This window comes from Mesocricetus auratus, unplaced genomic scaffold (genome assembly GCF_017639785.1).
Source record: "Mesocricetus auratus isolate SY011 unplaced genomic scaffold, BCM_Maur_2.0 Super-Scaffold_100038, whole genome shotgun sequence".
NCBI lineage: Eukaryota > Metazoa > Chordata > Mammalia > Rodentia > Cricetidae > Mesocricetus > Mesocricetus auratus.
This window is the reverse complement of record NW_024429216.1, coordinates 9,931,758-9,945,016: the sequence shown is the minus strand read 5'-3', so window position 1 is coordinate 9,945,016 and position 13,259 is coordinate 9,931,758.

Below are 13,259 nucleotides of genomic sequence, written 5' to 3'. Positions count from 1 at the left end.
CCCAGCCTCCTCCCTCAGACCCAGGACCCCAGGCCCAGCCTCCTCCCTCAGACCCAGGGTCCAGGCCCAGCCTCCTCCCTCAGACCCAGGACCCCAGGCCCAGCCTCCTCCCTCAGACCCAGGACTCCAGGCCCAGCCTCCTTCCTCAGACCCAGGGGTCCAGGCCCAGCCTCCTCCCTCAGACCCAGGGCTCCAGGCCCAGCCTCCTCCCTCAGACAGAGATCCTCCTACAAGAAGAACTGGAGTTATCCTGGTCCCCAATGACCCTGTGGTTCTTACCTTTTGAGCTACCCCTGTGACCCCTACCATGTTCCCAGGTACTACAGCAATCCCATTTCTTCATCTCGGGGCTACTCTGCTACCTTCTAGCCAGGTGGGGAAACAGGGCCTCTGCCTATGAGGATATTGCAAAATGTACCTCAGCCCTTCATATCTCCTTTCTGTCCCCCACTGGTGAGCTATATCTCCTTTTTTTTTTGTCATTTCTACATTGCTTTTCTATCTGTTCCTCCATCTTTAGAGCCGTTCCTCTGTTCTTCTCCTCACAGAACAATATAGGTCCCGGAGTCTTCACTCCCCCCCCCCCAACATGGGAAGGAGCTGAACAAGGCCGTGGCAGTGGTTGAATTCCCGTGAGAGGGAGCAGATTTCCTGAGGGGCGGGAGAGACGGTGACTCAGTGGTGAAGGGGAATGGCTGCCCTTATGGAAACCCCGGGGTTCAGAACCCGGCACCCACACGGTGGCTCTTCAGCCTTTTTCCTCCCTGGGTATGCACATAATACACATACACGCCTGAAGGCAAAACACGTGTGCACATAAAGGGAAAAGAGATCCAAAAAGATATTTCTTGACAATGCAAAATCTCCTTGTCCCAAAGGACTTAAGAAGTGGAAAGCTAGAAAATCACCATCAACGTCACCATCATCGTCACCATCATCGTCACCATCTAGAAAACCGGCATCCATAAATGCTGACCTGGTTTGGGAGTTATCATGCATCCGCTGGCAACACTCAAGTGTTTGCAATGCTGGCCGGGAACCCTGGGCTTCATGCACAGGAGGCAAGCACTTTATCACCTAGACCATGCCCCATCCCTCCTTTCTTTTCTCATTAGAAGTCATTGCTAACATTCATTCCCTGGGGGGAGACATAACGTCTACACCTCCTGCAAAGGTCCCAAGGACAAGCCAAGATACAGTTCCACCAAGTTCACCCTTGGGAGGCAATGGCTTTGTTAGGCTTATGGACTGAGCAATGGAGGTCCTGGGCGGGGGCCTTAAAGCTACTACACTGGAAGATGGCTGAGGCCCCCCTTAAAGCCACATAGGTGAGCCCCGCCCCTAGTCTTTCCCAGCCTAGGTGCTTCGGGCCTGTCCCTGAGGCCACTTGTAACTGGGGCGGCATCTCGCACACCTGTTGGGAGGCTGGGCCGCAGCCTCTAGTGACGGTCACACGACCCCCCTCCCGCCCCTCCCACTACAGCTGCACCAGGGAATGATCAAGAGTCAGCAAGCCCAGCTGTGGCGATGTTTTGTAAGTGGGCACAGCTGGATTCAGAAAGACAGCGGCAATCTAGCTGGGGGGGACGGGCCTGTCCAGCAGGTGCCAAGATGGCAAAAACGCCAGTTCTTTGTCTTAGAGGGACCCTGAAAATGCGGGGTGTGGGGAGGGGGCCGTTGGAGGTCAGTCGCTGTGTTCAGCCTAGAACCAGTGCTGGGCCCTCAGCCCACAGTCTGGCTGAGTCACCTGATTTCTCCTTGTCTGCAGGCAGAGAGGCTCACCTGCTGTGAGGGGGCCCGGTCGTGTTAGAACGTGCACCAGATGTTTACCCAGAGATTTGAGCCAGACTCCTGAGCACTTGAGTGGAGACGTCTCCATGGAGACTGGTGCAATTCTATACCTTATCCTCCAGACACTTCCTTAGAGATAACGATGCCACAAAACACCTTCCCAGATTTCCTTACTGGCATGAGAAGGAAGCACTTTCCCTCTGGGATTCCCCCGGCTCAGGCCTTGGTACCTGTCATACCCCTAATCTTCCTGGGGTGTGACTTCCTCCATCATCCTAAGCAGGGCCCTGCATGAGGCCTCTCGATGCTCAGGGCCAGTGGAGTGACAAGGGTCTCCCACTATGCTCATGTTCAGAACTGCCCAAGGCATGATCCTCTCTTCCCTTATTAACGTATTAGTATTATTATCGTTGCTAGAGGCGGGGCCTAAAGCCTCACAGGTGCTTGTCAAAGCCCTCTGCTACAGCCCCAGCCCCGATCTGCTACAGCCCCAGCCCCGATCTGATTGCTTTTCTACAGCCTGCCTCCTAGCAGGTGAATTGTTGGTACCTAGAGCACTCTGGGGGCGTTGGGTGAGCAAACAAGGGCTTCCTTAGGATGAGCAAAGCCTTGGGTTTGATCCTCAGCTCCAGCACCCCTGTAATCCCAGCACTCTGGGGGCTGAACCTGGAGGACCCCAAGTTCAAGGCCAGCCTAGGCTAAGTAGGGGGACTTGTGTCCCAACAAGAAGAGAAAAGAAAGGAAGAGGGGTGGAGGAGACGGCTCAGCATTAAGAGGGCTTTCTGCAGCAGACTGGAGTTCTGTTCTCAGCACCCATGCTGGGCGGTTCACCGCTGCCTGTAACTAGCTCTGGAGGGGCTGTCCAATCCCATCTTTTGGCCTCCAAGGACTCGTGCACATGCATATACATACCCACATAGACACGGATACACACGTTTTAAATAAAAAATAGAGAGAGAGAGAAAAAGAGAAGTGAAGGCTTGGTTCACAAAGCCAGGAAATGGTGGCCACCAGCAGGACCGCTGTCATTTATCACCGTTTCCGCTGCTCAGATATGCAAGCCGCTTGAATGATCCATTTCGAATCTCTTCACCTGCCTAGTGCTCTCAGGGAAAGTGAAAGTTATGCACTTGGCACAGAGGCTGACATTTGGGTTGAAGCACACATGATGAAGGGACATACTTATGTCTGCACAGTGCTTGGCAGGAGGACTTGAGTTCAAGCCCCAGAAGCCACGCAAAAAAGCCAGGCACGGTGAGTGGCTGTTGGGTCCAGGGGCACAAAGGGTGTGTGTGGGGACAGGCCACCGAAGTCTGAAGCAGAGGCAAACTTTAGTTTTAATAAATCACCATGGGGCACAAAGGACACAAAAAGCTTACTAGTTAGCTGGGACCACAGCCAGGCATGGAACTTCCAAAGCTGTGGCCATGTGGACTTCTTATAGTAAAATCAAACACCGGGGGTTCATCCAAGAGCTTTTACAACCTCGAGGTCAGGCTTAAAGTCACATTATGTTTTAAGTTTTTTGTTATCCCCCCCTTTGTTTTTTTGAGACAGAGTTTCTCTGTGTTACAGTCCTGACTGTCCTGGAACTCGCTCTGTAGACCAGACTGGCTTTGAACTCACAGACATCCTCCTGCCTTGGCCTCCCAAGTGCTGGGAGTAAAGGTGTGCGCCACCACCGCCTGCTACATTTTAAGTTTTACAAGTTTTGGTTATAGGATGTCAGGATGTTTGCGAAAGCCTGTGGCTAACACAGCCCCTTTCCACTGCCCCTGAAAGAATGCAAGGCAGAGAGTAGAGCCACATATGAGGACAGTTAAAAAGTAACTAAGGGTCCCATAGATACAGTGGTTTAGAAGCTACCCTTTGCTGGGAAGCTAGGAGGGGGGAGACAACTGTTACACGTTTATCTCTGTACACAGTGGTTGCCAGGATATCCCCTCTTAAGGCAGAAAGAGGTTAACAATAGCCTGGCAGTGGTGGCGCACACCTTTAATCCCAGCACTCGGGAGGCAGGGACAGGCAGATCTCTGTGAGTTCGAGGCCAGCCTGGTCTACAGAGCTACACAGAGAAACTCTAAAAAAAAAGTTAACAGTGACTGCCAGCTTTCTTTCTTTCTTTCTTTCTTTCTTTCTTTCTTTCTTTCTTTCTTTCTTTCTTCCTTCCTTCCTTCCTTCCTTCCTTCCTTCCTTCCTTTCTTTCTTCCAAAATGTGTTCTGGCTTGCAATTTTATATTTCTATATCCTGGACCCCAGCATTGGGGAAGCAGAGGCCCGAGGACTCTGGAGTACTTTCACAGACAGCCTGACCTAATCTTCAAGCCCCAAGTCCCCATGAGAGACTCTGTCTTTAAGCACAAACATATCAGAGGAGAGAATGGGAGATTCCTCAGAGGTTAAGGTGTTCGTTTCACAAGCCTGAGAACCAGAGTTCAGATCCCCGACCCCCACGTTAATGCCAGGTTGTAGCTGCATTATAGGAATTACTCAGGGAAGATAATGAAGGACTGAATCCAAAATCATCTTTAATGCTTTCTGAAGCCAGCCCTTCCTTTCCGCTCTCCTCTCTCTCTTTCCTTCCTTCTTTCCCTCCCTCCCTCCTTCCTTTCTTCTGTATTTGTTTGTTTGTTTGTTTTTACATCCCAAGGGCAGTTTCCTCTCCCTCTTTTCTTCCCAGTCCCTCCCCCCATCTCCCTTCCCCCATCCACTCCTCCTCCTCCATTTCCCTTTAAAAAAGGGCAGGCCTCCTATGGATGTCAACTAACCATGTTCCGTCAAGTTGCAATGAGACTGGGCACCTCCTCTCCTATTGAGGCTGGACAAGGCAGCCCCGTATGAGGAAAGGGTCCCAAACGCAGATGACAGTCAAAGACAGCCCTGCTCCCACCCGTAGGAGTCCCACAGGAAGACCAAACTACACAGTTGTAACACATGGGCAGTCCCCTGCAGGCTCCCTGGTTGGTGGCTCAGTCTCTGTGGGCCCCTGTGAGGCCGGGTTAGTCGATTCTGTGGAAGCGCCAGGTGTTTCTAAGTGTGGTCCTGCAGGTCTTTATTCTCAGCACTCAGAAAACTGTGAGTCTGAGGCTAGCCTTGACACAAGTACGGGGTCGGCTGGGTTACACAGAAAGACCCGGTCTCAAAACAAACAAGCAAACAAATAAAAAACTTGTCAAATAAACAGTTGGAGACCAGCAATAATAATGTCTACTAACCTTGGTCCCTCAGTACCTGATGCATGGTAGAATCTTGTGACGACTATTGGAATCAAAACGTAAAGAGGAAACGACCTGGGCTGGGGAGGTAGCTCAGGGGGGAAGAGTGATTTCTGAGCAAGCTCAGTGACTTGGTTTTAATCCCTGGAACTCACGTAAAAAGCCGGGAGTGGGGGCATGCGCCTCTTACCCCAGTGTTGTGATAGGCAGAGGCAGGAGGATGGCTAGCCACCAGTTGGCCACCAGTCTAGCTCCAGGTTCAGTGAGAAACCCGTCTCCATGGAACCTGACATCATCCTTTGGCTTCTGTACATGTTCACACAGGTGCATGTCCCCCCACGTGAGTGTGCATAACACACACACTCACACACATTCACACACACACACATACCACACACACAATCACACACACTCACATACACACCACACAATCACATATACATACACACCACACACACAATCACACACACTCACATACACACCACACACACCACACAATCACATATACATACACACCACACACACAATCACACACACACTCACACACTCACATACACACACCACACACTCTCACACACACTCTCACACACTCACATACACACAGCACACACACAATCACACAAACTCACATACAGACACCACACACACACACATACACACCACACACACACAATCACGCACATACACAATAACACAATCACACACACTCACACACACGCATACTCACATACACACCACACACACACTCACACACACACACACACACACAGGAAGGGAAGAAAAAAGAGCAGTTGGCACACTTCACGGACATCCCAAACATTAAAATTTTCTGTTGTAGGATGCAAAGTCATGGCTTCCAGGATACTTCGAAGCATGTTTCTGTAAATCAGTTACCTCCATGGGATATTTGTGCTGTGCGCATTTACAGAGATAAGTGAATTTAAGATCCAGTATCTTCCTGATATGTTATGCACAAATTCTTTCTGTTCTTCTCGGCCCCAGTATATTTGAACAAAAAGAGTCAAGGCAAGATTAGCCTCGGAGAACCCAGCGGCCCAGGCCTACAATCTCAGCTATCTGGGAAGCTGATGCCGGCAGATTTTAAATTCAAGGCTAACCAGGAAGATGCAATGAGACCCTGTCTCAAAGTAAAATGATTTTGTCTTTGGTTTTTTAATGTTTTTTTTTTTTTCGAGACAGGGTTTCTCTGTGGCTTTGGAGGCTGTCTTGGAACTCGCTCTGTAGACCAGGCTTGTCTTGAACTCACAGAGATCCGCCTGCCTCTGCCTCCCGAGTGCTGGGATTAAAGGCGTGCGCCACCACCGCCCCGCATGTTTTTTGTTTTTAAAAAGAGCTGGAGGTATGCGTGGGAGTGGAACACCTGCCTGGAATCCACTCGCGAAGGGCTGGAAGTGTGGCTCATTGATGAGTGTCTGCAGAGCATGCAGAAGGCTCTGGGGGCCAATCCCTTGCTTAAGAGGGAGACAAACAGAGTGGGCGGGGGCAGCAGTGGGAAAGGCGCTTGTCACCGAGCCTGAAGACACACGTGGTGGGAGGTGACAACAGATTCCATGAGCCGTCCTCCGTCCTCCGTGGTGTGTCGCAGCACGCGCATAGCGCGACAGAGAGCAGTCTGAGACATTTCCTTACGGCAGCTGGATGAAGCTATGGAGGTGTGTCTTGGGCGTCGGTACCACCTATCATCACTATCCCCCCGGCCCCCGTCAGAGCCCCTAAAACAATGACGCAGCCTCCGACCAACAAATCAGGACATCAAACCCGCGTCAGTCTGGCTAGGAGAAAAAATCTCACCGGAAAAGATACTGAAGTTGTCTGGGGCAGAGGGAATCACTCTGGGAAGGCTGAGAAACTGGGTTTGCAGTCCTCAGCCCAATTCTGCAGCTGCCAAACTGTAGCCTTGAGAGGCAACCTTGTGGTGCTTTCTTCCTCACTACATATGGAAACCTCTTTAAGAATCTCCCGGCAGACCTGGAGAGATGGCTCTTCTGAGGTTCTGAGTTCAATTCCCAGCAACCACAGGGTGTCTCACAACCATCTGTTTTTTTGTTTTTTTGTTTGTTTTTTTGTTTTTTGTTTGTTTGTTTGTTTTGGTTTTTCGAGACAGGGTTTCTCTGTATTGTTTTGGAGGCTGTCCTGGAACTCGCTTGGTAGACCAGGCTTGGTCTCGAACTCACAGAGATCCACCTGCCTCTGCCTCCTGAGTGCTGGGATTAAAGGCATGCGCCACCACCGCCCGGCTGGTCACAACCATCTGTAATGAGATCTGGTGTCCTCTTCTGGCCTGCAGGCACACATACAAGCAGAACACTGTATACATAATAAATAAATCTTAAAAAAGAATCTCCCAGCAAAGTCTCCTTCCTGGGGGTCAGTGCAGTGTGGCTAGTGTGGCCCCTTCTCTGGTGATGTGCCCTTCCCACGGATCTGTGGAGATGCTGACGGACACTGCCCACCCAACCCCCAGGACCACCACCTCCCTGGCATGTGTCTCTCGAGGGCGTGTCGTGGGGCACGCTGGCTCTCACTCTGTATCCTTCTCCAGCCAGCCATCCGCACGCCTCTCCGTTCCCATTTCTATTTTTTTTTTCTTTTCAGTCCTTAGCTTTAGGGAGATTTCTCGCAGAGTGCAGAGCTCAGGCATCTGGTTTGATGCTGGAGTGTTTGTGCCTGGCCTTTTGTGTCCCCTGTCTTCTGTTTGAAGTATGCAAATCTTATCTGCAAATTTCCTAAAGGCTCAAAGCCTGTGCAAAACTCGATCATGGGGGGAACTCAGAAAACTGAGATGCCCCGTGACTGGGAATTGCTTCGGCTTTGTCTCTTTGGGGAGCTTCCGATGGTATTGGAATGTGGCAAATGACTTGCTAAGATATAAAAAAGCCTTTTGCAAAGCTACAGTCAGTCAGTTCGCCAGAGGCGGCTGACTCCCCAGCAGCTGTGAAGGCTAGAGTTCATCGTAGAGTGACATCAATTCTTCCACAGACCTGTGTGAGCGGAACACCCAAACAACACTTAGCAGGAGGAGCAGGTGTCCTCTCACCCGAGTCCTCCAAGTCCCTGGAGTCAGACCCCCTAGCATCTTTCACCTGGGGGATGGAAGCGGGTGCATGCCCACAGCATCAGGGTTTCGTGCTCAGACGGCACCTGCCACAGGATGTTCAGGTCAAATCATGACGCCCCTGGTCTTTTGTGGTCCAGGACACTGATTCCCCGGGCCCAGTCACAGCCAGGAATGCCCTTCCAGATAAGAAACTGGTGTTTTTTTTTTTTCAGCAGACACAATTTCTTTTCACCTCAGGCCCATAGTTCAGCACTGTGACTGTCCTGATGGAGCATCTAAGAAGCACTGTTAAATGTAAGGCTCCTCCCCTGCTGCCTTACGATGTATCCCAGGCTAGCCCTCAGCTTGAGATGCTCCTGCCTCAGCCTTCCAAATGCTAGGATGCAGGTGTGTACAACACATCTGGCTGTCACTCACTGGCTCCTACACGCCCAGCCAAGGGCCAGTTAGAGGAATACAGTCCCAGCGAGAAGAGTTTGGCAGAGGCACTATGGTGAGTGTTGGTGAAAGCGTGTTTGATTCCAATGCTTCATCTTCTGTACAATCTGTTGCTCTTTCTCACAGTGTCTGTTCGTCACCTCTGACCTGATGTTCACACCTGTCAACATCTGATTCCACCTCAGCACCAGCCAAGACTTATTTCCTCTTGCAAGAAGTGTTTTCCCCATTGTACTTGTGAAACTAGGGATGACAGGGTTAGAGAAATCTATTGCAAATGACTAACCTATTGCTAAATAAATTAACAAATACTGGGCTACTCTCAGAGGAGAAAATATTAGGGTGCAGATTTGCTTTATTTACAGAATCATGAGCTAGCTTAACACACACACACACATATACACAATACATACCTACATACACACATACACATAGTCACATACACACTCACATATACTCTCACACACACATATATACACACACTCTCGCATACTTACACAAACCAGGATTGAATACAGGCTTGCACACACCCCACCATATACTTCCAGGTATCTTTTGGGGGATTATGTTTTTGTTTTTTCCTTTTACCATGCGGGTTCCGGTGACTGGACTCACGCTTGCTTACATCACCTTTAATCCATGCGCCATCTTGTCAGGCCTTATGTCATTCTGAACCGGACCTTGACATCTTCTCACAACTGGTTCCCGACCCTGTCTTGGCCAAGCCCAGACCTCAACCTAAAACCCTAAGTCTTCTGTGCATTTCACACTTGGACACTAAAGAGCCTAACATCAGGATTCCCAGATGCTATTCAGTCTGAAAGGCTGCTTCCCACACTACCAACCTGAACCTTCTCAGTCTTCAGTGTCACGTCTCCAGGAGCTTTCTCCTCTCATAACTCATGGCCTCACACAGGCTAGGCAAGTGCCCTACTGCTGAATACACCAAAAGTCCACCCTTCTGTACAGAGTCTATGTAGTAAAGGCAACACACAAAAGAGACGCCTGAAGGATTTACCTAATTATTCTTCATCAATAAATCTGGGGTAAGAACCTTAATGATCAGAGAAGCTGTGGTGAAGCCAACAGTGACCTCCTATCTCTTCTGTTCCTCCATCCAAAAAGGACTGAGATCCTCACTCTGACCCACCATACTACTTCCTGTCTCCTATCTGTCCTCAGTCCTCCAAAATCTCTATGGTGACTTTTGGTCAGCCAGATCTGATTCAAAGCCAACCTTATTATCAGAATGTGATTAAAATATCCCACAGCAGATGCCCACATGCCCACAGCAGCAGGAATCAATTTGCATGTCTTATATCCACGGGGAGTAGTATTCAACCATGAATATCAAGGAGACCCTGTCATTTGCAGCAAAAATGAATGGATGAGAAGAAATGTTTTGCAGCAAAAACTGGAAGGCATTGTGTTAAGCAAATAAACCAGACTCAGAAAGACAATATCACATGTTGTCTCTCATATGTGAAAATTATGTCTTCCTTTTTTTTTTAACCTCCTCTGCAACAGGGTCTGGTTATGTAGCCCTGTTTATCTTGAAACTCACTATTGAAGGTCATGAATATTCCAACACTGTGGAAGCACAAGAAAAAGACATTAAAATGAACTTTATGAAGATGATAAAGGTCCTTAAAGAGGAAACGAATTAAGTCCCTCAAAGAAACCCAGGAAAACACAGACAATTGGAGGAAATGGATAAATCCCTTCAAGGAACCCGAGGGAAAACAAACAGTTGAAGGAAACAAAATAAAACCGTGCAAGACCTGAAAATGGAAATAGAAGCTATAAAGAAAACACCAACTGAGGGAGTTCTGGGAATAAAATTTTAGAAATCCAAACAGGAACTACAGAGGTGAACCTCGCCAACAGAGTATAAGAGATAGAAGACATACCTTGGGTAAAAGGCCTGCCAAAGAAACCCACTTTGGCCCTGACACCAGAACCAACTATGCCCGTGACCAACAGAAACACCAAACCAACCAATCCCTGAGCAGCCTGACTCTGAACCCAGAGCCAGTGAAAGGAACACACTCAGAATCTGAGCCAGGGAAGGACAGACTTTATCCCCGAACCCAGAACCAAAGAAAAACATCCTGATGTTGAAACCTGTGCCAAAGAAACAACATACTTTGTCCCTAGAATCAGAACCAGTGAAAGAAATATGCCTTGGCCCTAAAATGAGAGCCAAAAGGAAAAAAAAGGGGGGGCCAGTTTCCAGTTTGGCCTTGAAATGGGAGCCATCTCTGCCCCTAACCAACTGAAACACAGATTCAACCAATCCCTAAATAGGAAAATTAATCAATCCCTGAGCAGAAAATCTTCTCCCTGGGAAAACTCCACCCCTAAGAAGCCCTGTATAAGCTCGCTGCCTGTTGAGTTGCTGGCTGTCCTTTCCCAACATGGCAGAGGCAGTCACTCTCCTGGATTCCTCCTTCCCTAACAAACCTCTTTCTCAAAAGAGTCTTGGGTGAAGACCTACATTCACCAGTACAGAATAGAAGATATTCCCTTAGAGGGCCGAGCAAGGCTCAGAAGAACAGGAGAAATTTGCTGGTACATGCTCTTAGGGGGACTGAGCAAGCCTGTAGCAGAAAAAGTAACAACTATTAGCCAGAGCTGGAGGAGATTGCTACATTTTTACAGAGGCTTCCGGTTTAGCAGACTGTATGTGAAGAAAGCAGGATGTTCCCTTACGGGAACAGAGCAGAGCTGTAATGGCTTTCTCTAGGAGAGGAACAGGATTGCTATATCCTGCGGGGAGACCATCCCCCACCACACCCCAGCTTCAGGTAGCCTGGCTTCCTAATAAGTGAAGACACCTTTCTCTCCAGGGAAGACAAGCTGTCTAACAGGGCTCCAGACCCCAGAGCTGTCCTAGGTAGCCTGGCTTCCAGATAAGTCGGGATACCTTTGCAGCTCCAGAGCTGTAACACACGCACTCACTCACATTTTGGTCCTAAACCCGGCACTCCCACTCTCTTACAGATACAACAGGAGAGATGGATACAGCTTGTCAAAGAAAATGTTCAATTTAAATATTCCTGAAAGAAAACATCCAGAAAATCTGGGGCACTGTGGAAAGACTGAACCTATGAATAAAAGAAATAGAAAAAGGAGAAGAATCCCAGCTTAAAGGCCCAGAAAATGTTGTTAACAAAGTCATAGAAGAAAATTTCCTAACTTTTAAGGAGGTGCCTATAAAGGTACAAAAAGTGCCAGGTAGGTAGTGCACACCTTTAATCCCAGAACTCTGGAGGCAGAGGCAGGTAGATCTCAGTGAGTTCCAGGACAGACAAAACTACACAGAGAAACCCTGTCTAAAAAAACCAAAAACAAAGCAAACAAACAAAAGGTACAAGAAGCACACAGAACATCAAATAGATTAGATTAGAAAAGAAAGTGCTCTCATCACATAATAATCAAAACAGTAAACATACAAAACAAAGAAAGAATATTAAAAGCTGCAAGGGAAAAAGACCAAGTAACATATAAAGGCAGACCTATTAAAGGCCTGGACAGATGTTCTGCAGACTCTAAGAAAACTGAGGTGCCAGCCCAGACTACTATACCCAGCAAAACTTTCAATCACCATAGATGGAGAGAACACAGTATTCCATGATAAGGTCAAATTTAAACAACATCCAGCTACAAATCCAGCCCTACTGAAGGTGCTAGAAGGAAAATGCCAACTCAAAGAGGTTAACTATGCCCTTGGAAACACAGGAAATATAATCTCACACCAAAACCAAAAGAAGTGACATACAAACACACTCATTCACACACACACACACACACACACACACACCACCACCACCACCACCACCACCAACAACAACAACAACAATAAAATAGCAGGGATCAACAATCATTGGTCATTGATATCTCTCAATATCAATGGTCTCAATTCCCCAATAAAAAGACACAGGCTGACAGAACAGATGTGAAAACAGGGTCCATCCTTCTGCTGCATCCAAGAAACACACCTTAAGATCAAGGGTGAATATTACCTCAAGGTAAAAGGTTGGAAAAAGATATTCCAAGCAAATGGACCTAAAAAGCAGCTTATGTAGCATTTTAATATCTAGAAAAATAGGCTTCAAACTAAAGCTGATAAAAAAGAGAGAGGGAAGAACACTTCATACCCATCAAAGAAAAATCCACCAAGATGACATTTCCCTCCTTAACATAGATGCCCAAACACAAGGGCACCTAAGTGTTTAAAAGAAAAACTGCTACAGCTGAAATCCATTATTGACCTCCACACACCGATAATGGGAGATTTCAGTGCTCCACTCTCACCATGGACAGGTCATCCCGACAAAAACTTAACAGCGAAATACTGGAGCCAACAGACACTGTAAACCAAATGGTCCTAAAAGGTATTTACAGAACACTTCACTCAAACACAAGAGAAAAGTGCTTTTTCTCAGCACTTCATGGAACTTTCTCCCAAATGGACCACATACTCAGGCACAAAACAAGTTTCCACAGATACAAGAAAATTGAAATAACCTCCTGCATCTTATCAGACCACCACAGATCTCCCTAGAAAGGGAAATAGAATAGACATCACCACTAGACAGTGGGAGGGGTCTGAATGGGGGTGAGGATGGGAACTGGGGGATCAGGTGGGGGAGGATGAAGGGAGTATTGGGGGAGACAACTGGGATATCTAGCTGGAAACCTAGAGCAACAGAAACTCCCGGGAATCTATGTGA